The following is an 11,860-nucleotide window of genomic DNA, read 5'->3' on the forward strand; positions in this document are numbered from 1 at the left end:
GTGTTTTTATTGTACAGTAGCATTTCCAAAGAGAAATACTTTCAGATGCATGGAGAAAAGCTCTAAAGAAGTTAGCCATGTCTAAAAATTCTCAGACAAAAAATAATATTTCACTTGTGCTTTGATAATATTTGACCATACTATTTACAAATTGAACACTTATATATCTTTTCCAGAGACAGGTATAATTTACAGATGATTATGTCTTTATAAAAGCTTTTTTAACTATGATTGCCTAAACTGACACTAAAACCATGATTTCAAACATCAGGTGAGTCAATGATCCTTCCTCTACGTTCCAAATGAAAGAGTTAAATAATATAATCTTATGGGCATACTTGAATCCTAAAAATAAAATCACCAATGTTTGTCTACTGTAGGTTTTGATTTTCTTTGGATTACCTGTACTCCCTGGCTAGTTTTATGTCAGCTTGCACAAGCTAGAGTATCTGAATGAACAAAATACTTAAAAATATGTCCATAAGATTTGGCTGTGCTGCATTTTCTTAAATAGTTGTTGATGGACGGGCACAGCAGATTGTGGGTAGTTCCATCCTTAGTCTGGTGGAGTCAAGTTTTATAATAAAGCAGGTTGAATATGATAAGCAAGCCAATCAGCACCATTCCTCCATAGCCTCTGTATCAGCTTCAGCTTCCAGATTCCTGCCCTGTTTGAGTTTCTGTCCTGACTTCCTCCAATGAAGGACCATGATCTGGAAGACTAAAACAAACCACTTCTTCCTTGTGGTTCTTTGAATAGGTCTTGCCCCTCTAGACTAATTTTGAATGGTTGGCCAAGGAGAAGTGGTGCTATTGGGAGGTGTGGCCTTTTTGGAGTAGGTGTGGCCTAATTGGAGGAAGAGTGTCATTGTGGGTGCTAGTTTAGAGGTATCCTATGGTTAGGCTCCTCCTAGTAGGAACACAGCCTTGTTCTGAGGCTTTTGGAGGAAGATGTAGAATTATCAGCTCCTGCAGCAATATGTCTGCCTGAATGCTGCCATGCTTACCACCATGATAATAATGAACTAAACCTCTGAAACTGAAATCTAATTAAATGAGTTTCTTTACAAGTGTTGCTATGGGCATGGTGTCTCTTCATAGCAATAGAACTCTAACTAAGACATTTGGTACCAGGAGTCGGGTATTACTATGGCAGACCTGAGAATATTTTCGGGAGTATTATGGAAGGACTTTGGAACTTTGGGCTAGTGAAACCATTGAGTTTTGGGAACTTAGAGGGATGTTCTTGAGGAATTCAGAAGATAAGACTGCTGAGAGCAGTGCAGAAGATCGAAACGTGGCTTGTAAAATTTCAGTGCAAAGTTTAAAGACTCTATCATATCTTTAGTTTTTTTAATTAAAATTCTGTTATTCTGGAGAGCTGGGGTTGAAGAGTCAGCCATGATTAACAAGTAACCAGCAGAATTGGAATGAAATCTTTGCATTCCTGGGATAATTGATGTTGGTTAGCTGGGGCTAAGAAATTAGTGGTGATAGAGAAGAGACCAGCATCACTGAGGTGTAATCTGGGAAGTGCTTCTTCAGAGTCAGGACATAAAAGGTGTGTTCCACAAGTGGATGAGGTTGTGCTTTGTATTGGCAGCCTAAGACTATAACGTCATAGTCATTCAGGTGGTACTCAGTTTGAAAGCATGAAGGGGTTATGGAGGTCACCTGAGGCTTGCCTCAGTTGAGGCAAGAAAAAAAGACCAGGAGAGGTCATTGGTGAAGGCATAGCCTTGGTGGCAGATAAAGACACACAATTGAAGTTCTTGCAAAGAAGATGAGGCTTGGGACCATAAAGAGAGGCTATGAAAGGTTACTGGTGAAAGTGCAGCAGAGTTGCAGCAAGGGACCCCCAGAATTTTGAACATGTCATGATCATGGAATGACCACCATGGACATCAACAACTGTGATGTAGAGCCAGAAGACAAACTATAAATGCTACAGAGGACAGAGTGGGCAAAGTGCTCCAAGGCCCATGAAGGAACCCGGAAGACTGTAAGTGAATCGCACATAATTGCAGAATCAGTTATTTACAGTTTTGCAGTTTGGATTTACTTGGTTCAAATGGTGACCATGCCTTGTTCTTCCTTCTTGAAGTGAGAAGTTATTTTATTTAACTTCAATTTTTACAGGAGCTTGAAAAATTTTGAATCTTAGAAGAGATTTGGGATTTTTTAGAGAGCTTAACTATTTTAAACAGACTGAAATTTTAATGTGTTTCAATTTGTAAAGACTGGTAGCTTTAAAGTTATTTATAAATTTTAATGTGAGATCTTGGAGATGAATAATAAAGGAAGGGTGTGGCTTAATGGTGATGTGTTTGTGTGTCAAGTTGACAAGGAGTCAGTTGTGCTGTCTAGTCTTATGTCAACATGATACAAGTTAGAGTTACCAGACTGGAGGAAACCTACTGCATAGAATTTCTCCATAAGATCAGGCTCTAAGGCATTTTCTTAATTAGGCATTCACATGGGAAACCCAGCCCATTGAGCACAGTTCCATCTCAGGGAGGTTGTCCTGGATTCTATAAGAAAGTAGGATGTGCATGAGATAGGAAGTAAGCTGATAAGTAGCATTCCTCCATGGCCTCTGCATCAGCTCCATCATACAAGTTCCTGTCTTATTTAAGTTATCATCCTGACTTCCTTCAAAGACTGACTATGATCTGGAACTGTAAGCCAAACAAACCCTTCTCTCCCTATCTCGCTTTTAGGTCATGGTGTTTCATCACCACAATAGAAACCCTAACTAAGACACAACCTTGTATGTCCCATTCAATATTAATATTTTTCCTTCCAGATTTTGAATGACTCTTTCTAGGAGCCACACAAGTATGTGTTATAATTGTAAGTAATTAATTGTTAGTATTAACAGATAAGGTTGCTCTTACAAACCGAATTGTCAAATAAATCAAATTCCAAATTCCTCATTGCACGTAAAGTAATAAGAGTGAAGACTAGATTGTAAATGGCACAGCCTGCTCTGAAGCCATGTATGGACTAGACCTAGGCTTCCTAAACATACATACCCAGTAAGTAGCTTTGTCTTCATCTATGTCCCCCAGTGAGAGGAGCAAAGGCTGTCTCAGACAAGGACTTCTCCCATGCTTTTTGATCACTCTCCTTGGCAGAGCTCTCTTGCCAGGCAACCATGGTAAAGGATGCTCTCAGTCCTGACATGACTTGAGGTGCTGAAAAGAGGGTGCTCCCTGTTTCTGAAGGAGACAAGAGGATGTACACCAGGAAGTGGGAAAGAGGGTTAGACCTGGAGGAGAAGAGGGAGGAGCCTACTGTTGGGATGTAAAGTGAATAAATAAATAAATAAATTTAAATTAAAGCAAACAAATGAAACAAAATCAAAATGAATAAATAAAACTACCTCCTAGCTTCTCCACAGTCTATTCATATATGATAAGTCTTTTGTCTATGACTCTGAATAGAAGAATACAAAATATTAAAAAAGAAAAGAAAGGAAGGAAGAAAGAAAGAAAAGGAAAGGAAAAAAGTTAATTTTTCACAGTATTTGCGCTGTCACGTCTGTATATTTGTGTTTGGCAGAAAAAAAAATCAGTGTATTGAAAGTGTTCAAAATATTTGAAAAAGACTGCTAAGATGGATTGATTTAAATGATTGATCACATTTAGTATTATATCATGTAGCCCAAGCTCTTTTACTTACTGAATGGGGTTAAATGCCTCAGAGTTCTTCTTCACCACATCTCTATTTAACACTGCCTGTTGGTTACTGTCTGCCTCCATGTATTTTTAGGGGCTAGTGTTCTGTCACTCTTTTAAAATCTAAACAAATTCTCAAATACTCCAATGATGTTATTGGTTGATTGCAAGAAGTTTCTATAAAAGAACATATTTTTGTATGGCTATGTAAGTTATATAATCCATTTAAATCAGCCTTACTTTTGACAGGTATTTTTACTCTACATCATATTTGTCAGTTATCATTGAATATTTTGTCCATAACGTTGTGTTTTAAAAAGGATACATATATTTTTCATATATCAAATATATTTGCATATCTGTGTTTATGTTTTTGCATGTAACCATATGTAAAACTATTGCTATTTAAACTTAGTGTCCTCTCTTTATTAATGTAATTGTCATTCTGCTCACATTGTACAATTAATATAGATGAAGGGTAACAATGAAATTTAAGCTACTTAACTATTAATATAAATACTTTTGCAATTCATTCTCATTTCAAGGAGTGATATAGATTTTGCTTAAAACTCTGACAATCTACAAAAATTACTAAAATATTTTGAATGGGCTTCATGGTAAGTGCTTTTAATCCCAGCACTCTGGAGGCAGAGGCAGGCTGAGCTCTGTGGATTGGAGACCAACATGGCTTACAAAACAAATCTAGGACAGCCAGGGCTCTTGTTACACAAAGAAACTCTTTCTTGAAAAACCAAAGGTGCGAGGGGAGTAAGAATGTAAAGACTAATAAGACTAGGTAGTTGGCTACCATGAAGAGACACTGTCTTTCCTTCCTTGATTTATTTCTTATATCCTGATGCTTCATATTTAGTTGAGGTAATACAAACATTTTGGGAAACATTCTTAAACATACTGAAACCTCTATAGTCATTTATCCTATACCATAAAAGTATAATAGTTGGTAATGCTGTCAACAGACATTTGTTTCTATTACTTTATTTTACTTTAAATTGAAGATTTGAGTGCTGGGTTAGAAACAGTTGTTTTGAATATTCTGTTAAAGACTACCAGAGGTGTGAGGAACCAATTACCTATTTTCATCCATCTCCACAGCAGACAAAATAACTAATTGTTATTTTTATAAAAATGATAAAGTGTGAGTATGAATTGCTAAACTAAAAAAAAACATTCAAAAGTGGATAAGAACAAAAATAGAAAACTTAAGAGCTTGAAAACACAAGGTACTACCTAGCATGTACAAGGCTGTGAATTTGATATAAAATATAAAAAATTAAAATAAAAACTTCAAGACATAATCAACTACATAGACATACACAAAATCGAACAAATGCCTAAGACATCTCATGTCCTTAATTTTGTATTTATATTTGCTGAAATGTAATACCTACTGAATAAATAAATATTTTCAGTACTGATATAACAGTACCCTGACTCAATGAGACATGTAAATTTTATTTTTTTTTTTTTTTTAAATTTTAGGAAACATAACCAGGACTCTGCTTAGTAAAACATGCCAATTCATTTCTTTTTCTTTTCTTTGACTGGTAATGCACTACTTTGTTATGTCAACTGTTTCCTCACTGCTAAAATGTTATATTGGAACATGGAAATAATATGAGCCTTTACTGATAGGAAAATGATGATACAATATGACAATACAGATGCTTATTTCTCTTAACTGTGCTGCTCTTTGAATACATGTGCTTTTACCAACCAATTTTTAAATTACCTTGCAGCTATATATGACCTTGTGACTAAATTCTGGCACAAACAATATAAAGCATTTGTTAAAGGAAGTACCTAGGGATGCTTTATGTCACAGAGCTTGTACACATTTTGTTTTCTCCAGATGCAGTTTTATTCCTTTCTTGATGTTAAAATGCCATCTTCTTGAATCATGATGTTAAATCAATGTTCTAGAAATGCTTCTATCTGAGTCATGGAGAATTTTCTGTGACAGTGCTGACACTCATACCCTAGTTGAGGAAACTGATTTCTATATTGCTTAAGCCACTGAGATAATTTTGACATATGATTGATAAACAGCAATTATTAATCCTCTAGATATAATTGTTTAATTGTAATGTTATCAAATTTATTATAAAAGCTGGTAGGAAACAAAAAAAATCTTCCTCTTTGGCTAAGTATGCCAACCTATAGAAATCTACAACATTGAATCTGGAAAGTTTGAAAGAGCCAAATACATTTATATCATAAACTTAGCCATAGAAAGAAGCTTGAAGGTTAGGAAGCAGGCAACTGGTAACCATTTCCAATCACATGCCATCCCCCAAATGTAAGCTCATTGAAAAGAATTAAAAGGTTAAAAGGTTCCTTAGTTCATTCTGTGCCATTATAATATAATCTTTGACAGCATCTGGTTTACAAAGAACAGAGATCATCGTTATAGAAATCGATGCATAGGAAACAAGGGCATTAGATTTTGGGAAGATGAGTGTGATTTGCCATCCTATGGCAGAAAAGCTAAACATCAGTAGCTCAGGCAGAGATCAAAACAAAGAGAAAAGCACTTCCATAATGAATCTACTTTTTCCATATCACCATAATCTATTTCATTAATCTACTTATCAGAAAGAACTCCCACATCCTCAATATATCATAGAGATTGTGACTACCAATTAACTTTCTTTTTTTAAATTTTTATTAATTTATTCTTGTTACATCTCAATGGTTATCCCATCCCTTGTATCCTCCCATTCTTCCCCCCCTCCCATTTTCCCCTTACTCCCCTCCCCTATGACTGTTCCTGAGGGGGATTTCCTCCCCCTGTATATGCTCATAGGGTATCAAGTCTCTTCTTGGTAACCTGCTATCCTTCCTCTTAGTGCCACCAGGTCTCCCCCTCCAGGGGACATACCAATTAACTTTCAACACGTGTCTTGGAGATGCTATCCAAAGCCCAGTACTTCTGTCTTAAGAAGCTACTTGATATATTGTCAAGGCAACCAGAGGGAATTAGCAAAATAGGAATGGACAAAGTTTTTCACATCAAAGGCTAGAGCACTCAGGCTTAAAACCTGGCTTTAAAGAGATTTTCTGCTGAAGGAACATAACTACAAAATTGACTAGGAAAAACAAATAATTTTATAGAGTTTTTGAATAGATTTCATTGCTTCCAAAAACATGAGATAAATTGATCAATAAAAGACAGTAAATGGTAAACCAAAAGAAACTGGGGCCTCTAAAACATATAACCAACATTAATGAAATCATGGACCATAAACAATGATGAGATTCTATTCAAGGGCACTGAATATACTAAGAACAATGAAAAGTAAACCTTCAAATAGGGCAAAATTAGGGTTCTGGTGAGCATGGTTACAAAAGTACTCATCCTCGATCTGGGTCGGCTGTCTTCATTATTTTTGAGGAGTGGGGCTTATTGGTTCCATGGATTTACCTCTGCTGCTTGCTTTTCCTATACTTTCCCACTTCTACTGCAATAATAGATCTGTGCACTACATGGGAAGATGCTTGACCACACAGCAAGGGACACTGAATTTAGAACTCATTCTTTAAGCTGAAGGCTATTTTATCTCTTTCACATGTTATTTTTTTTTACAAACTCTACAGCAGAATGTATTGCTCGTTTTCCTTATGGTTATACCTAAGTCATACAGAGTGGAAAATACTAAGACAAGGTTTAATACCTTTATGAGTCAGTTTTGTTTCTTTTTATCAGAGCTATTGAATTATGTAGTAAATAATATTTTTGTGTTTTGATATATGTAAAAACACATGATACTGTGACTATAATCAAGGTAAGCGTGATATTGGAGATCTTCCAAAGTGTTCTTTTTCTTGTTTTTGTTCTTGTTTTTGGTATGGCCATATGTATTCGTGTGTGTGTGTGTGTGTGTGTGTGTGTGTGTGTGTGTGTGTGTGTGTGTGTTTGTGAATACTAAACATGAGGTGAGCACTCAACAATTTTTGAAGACCACAGTAATGAATCATTAACTATAAGCATTATAGAATCCTTGCTTTTAAATAAATCTTTATTATGTGTTTACTAGGCACAGTTACTATTTTAAACCTGTTCAATAATGTCACTTTATTTTGCCCATCCTACCTTTTTGCAATCTCCATTGCCTTATCTGATTTCATACATCTGACTATCTTAGACACTTTATATGATTAAAGCACACCATGTCAGCCTTTTTATCTTTAGGTTATTTTACTTAGCATACTGTCTTCCAGTTTGAGACATGCTGTCTCAAATGGCAAGACTGCAATCTCCTTCATTCCTTCTCAGCCTCCTCCTCCTCCTAATTAATACCAAATATGAAACATCTTTACTTACTTGTGCATTGTTGCTTTGTTCAAAAGAGTCAAGATAGAGAATCCAACCAAGTACTCTTCACTAGATGAGTGGATAAAGTAAATGTGATACATTCAAGCAATGAAATATTACAACTGGCTTGATTTCTTGCAGTCCTTTCCTAACTTTTGCTTTGTAGGCAGATATGTAAGGAGCTTCAACATACTCCAAATTTAAGGTTTTTTTTTTTTAGGGTATAGACCACACATATGTCAATACAAAACACACTGATATTGTACATGACATGATTAATATTTTACATGAAGGAAAGTACATTTTTAATTTTCTCAATTGAATTCTATTTGGTGTTTATTGTTTACAGAGTAACTACATTTATCCAGTTCAGTTTCATATACATGAACTGAATCTTAGATATGTATATTCATATGTTCAGAAGAATTTCAAGTAATAGAATAATTGCCAAAACAATATGTTTTACATATGACAGGATAGAATAAGAGCTTATATTAAAGCTCTGTAGTGACAAAGGGAAATAATGATGTATAAATGTATAGAAGAGGGAGTTATTAGGTTGATTTACATATTTAAAGAGGAATTGTCTTATAACAGCTGTCCACATGGTGACGATCCAGGGAAGCTGGATATGTTCCCTCCACAAAGTAGGATTCATCATATTAAGTCCAAAAGCAGTGATGCATCCTGACATACAGCCTAACTCAGAGCCTGAAGAGCTGTAAAGCCTGGACTGAAGCTGGTGTAATCCCTGCACAAAGCTTGAGAATTAGTGTCCACTTGGAGCAGTATCAGAAAAACCTACCACCATGAGGAAGCTTTCTTGTATTCATGATTACAGGAATGATGGCACAATTCTAAACATGATAAGACTTTGAAGTAATATGTTACTCTGACGAGGAAATCAACATCCAGTAATATGATGTGTCACTGTAAAGTGTTTTGCACAAGATCTCTAGAGTGCATAAAAGCTAAGAGAAGTCCAGGACTCTCACCTCCACTGTAGTTGGTACTGAAGGAGAAATAATTTGAACATATTTATTCTCTTTCAGTGCCTCATTATTTTCAATATTCTCATCCAACTAAGACAGATGGTGGATACAGGCAGTATGAATTTTTCTCAGATATACTTACGAAGTATATCAATTTAGGTCATGGTTTAATATATTCCAAAAATATATATTTAAATATATTTAAAATTTTGAAATAATTATTTAAAATTACACCCACACACATACACGCATATATATGAGAATAAGGTTTGCTTTTGGAGCTCAAACTCAGTTTAGGTCTTTACTTTGCAAAGTCAAATGTACCACTGTAGCAAATCTATCTCACTCTTATGGATGAGAAGAATGGGAAAAACTGTGTTGAAAGCATTTTTACTATCATTTTCTAACAGACATACATGAATAATTAAGTCCATAAAAATAAAATACTAGGAAATTAGAAATATCTAGCTTTATTACTTAAAAGTAAATTATTATAGAGTGTGTTAAGAACTCAGAACTAGAGTCATCCGTTCCAGGACAGAGGAGGTAGAGACAAGGGAATTAGAGTTGAAGATCATGTTCAACTATGTAGCAATTTTAAGGTTAGAATGGGCAACAATGAGCCTTTTCTCTTCAAAATAAAAATAAGAGAATATTAATAATAAATATTAAACTTCAAGTAAGGTGGCATCTTATAACAATCCACAAAATAGGAATTACATAGAAACACATGGAATCTCACATGAGTTACAGTAAAGTGTGTCAATGTTTCTAGAACAGGTGTCAGCTGATGCTTCTAGAGACTCTATAAACCTCAGCATTGCACCCTTAAGAGAAGTGTCCCCAGAGCTAGCCTAGGCACCACAGTAGAGTTGGCCCTAGTGACATGACATGGGAGTGCATGATCTGGCCCTGAGGACAATAGAGAGGCATGTTAAGGGGAGGAGAGCTGGAGAGCTGGCCACAGCCATAGAGGAAGTGTTGGAGTGCTATCCCTGGTGGCATGGATACAGAGGCACTGACTTCAATGTCATGAGTGCAAGACAGTCAGTCCTGCCTCTTGGTGACTGTGACAACCAGGAAAGATAGGCCCATGCCTCTCCTGGGCAAACCTAGAGAGCAGGCCCTGGTGGCATGCCAAACAACACAGCTGCCACCCAGTCCAAGGTTCAGGGGCTTTGAGTTGGCCCATCCCAATAACAACCCCATCTATGCACTTCTGGAGCTTATAAAAGGGAAAGTCCTGAAGAACCATAGCTGCAGGATCTCCATGACACAGGATATCTGAGAGGAGTCCCATGGTATCTAATATTGATAATGTTGCAGAAACCAGAGGCCTGAAACCAGATCAATGGACTCATTGCAATGGAAATTTATACGTAAAGCTGTTTGGGAAAGGGCTATGCTGTCTGAAACACAGTGACACACTGCAGCTTCCATAGCAAGATTTGTTTAATGTTATTTTTCTCACACTTTTTATTTTTGTTTTCTTTTATGGCTAACATTGACAGGGTGGAGGACAGATATGGAGGGACATGGAGATGAGTGGGATTGGGGTGCATGATGTGAAATTAGGCAAAAATCAATAAAAACTTAAAAATAAGGTGTTTTCCTTGAAAAAAATCATGAAAACTCAAAAATTTTGTGATTCATTTTTGTCTAGACTGAATATCTCTTTGTTTAGAGATCTATGAATAAAGATATTTAGGGAAACACCCTATAATAATCACAAGTTACTCAAACAAATATATATATATATATATATATATATATATATATATATATATATATATATATATATGCGACAACAATTCCTTTTTTTAAAAAAAGAGCATTTGAAAGAGAGCAAGGAGGGTTATAATATGGAGGTTTGGGCGAGAAATAAGGAAATGGAGACACGATACAATTACACTATAACTTCAAAAATAAAAGAAAAATGTTAAAAACAGATTTGAGAATATTATTAGTTATGATAGTTCATATTTCTGTAAATGTAATTTCTTTATATTTATCTATATGAGTTTTTAATAAATATGTCATCAAATAAACAGGTTTTAGTTTTCATGAAAGTGATTGCTCAGTGTCTTATCTGAGATTCCAGTTTTCTCTGGTTACTTAAAGAAATCAAGTGTAAACCTGATGAAGTGCAACTTGCTCTTGTTAGGAATCAAACTACCTGGGCAGCCAGATTAATTTCTGCTATGCCTGAGATTTCTTTAACTTAGAGTGCAGGTAGTTTGAAGGCCTGCAGTTCTCTTCAGGAAATCCTGCCAACTCTAAGTGCATCAAAAATGGCATCCTGAGGGTCCACCAGGCAACCTCTAATCCATTGCAATCTGATTTCCATATTAAAAGACTTAAACCATGACAAGAAGCATCAGACCTCAAAATCCAACGGGGAACAGGGAAGTGGACTCTGAAGATGGAGAGAATCCTGTGATTTGTAATAGATAACCATCTTCCTTTCTTTTTACCTCCCCAATTCTTTTGTATCCTATTCTCTATACCCATGACTTCTCAGCTCTGGTAAGTAAGCATAACTGTGCGAGTGAGGCTACCACCTTTCCAACCTTGTCCATTTGTGCTTTTGGAGCTTAAAGTCACTGTTGGGTTGTTACTTTGCATAATCAGACCCCTGTAAGATTTTCACCTCCCTCTTGAAGATGATGGGCAACAAATTTGCTCATGGCATTTTGATTTATTTCTTACTCTTGGTTTCTCAAGTGATAATCTACATATTTTTTTCTGAAATACATCAAATGAAGTAGTTAAAAATTAATGTTATCAATACTGATTAACTTTTAAATAATACTTCTTAAGTATTTATACCCCTATAATATCCAAAAAGTTTTAGG

This window comes from Acomys russatus, chromosome 20 (genome assembly GCF_903995435.1).
Source record: "Acomys russatus chromosome 20, mAcoRus1.1, whole genome shotgun sequence".
NCBI classification, from domain to species: Eukaryota; Metazoa; Chordata; class Mammalia; order Rodentia; family Muridae; genus Acomys; species Acomys russatus.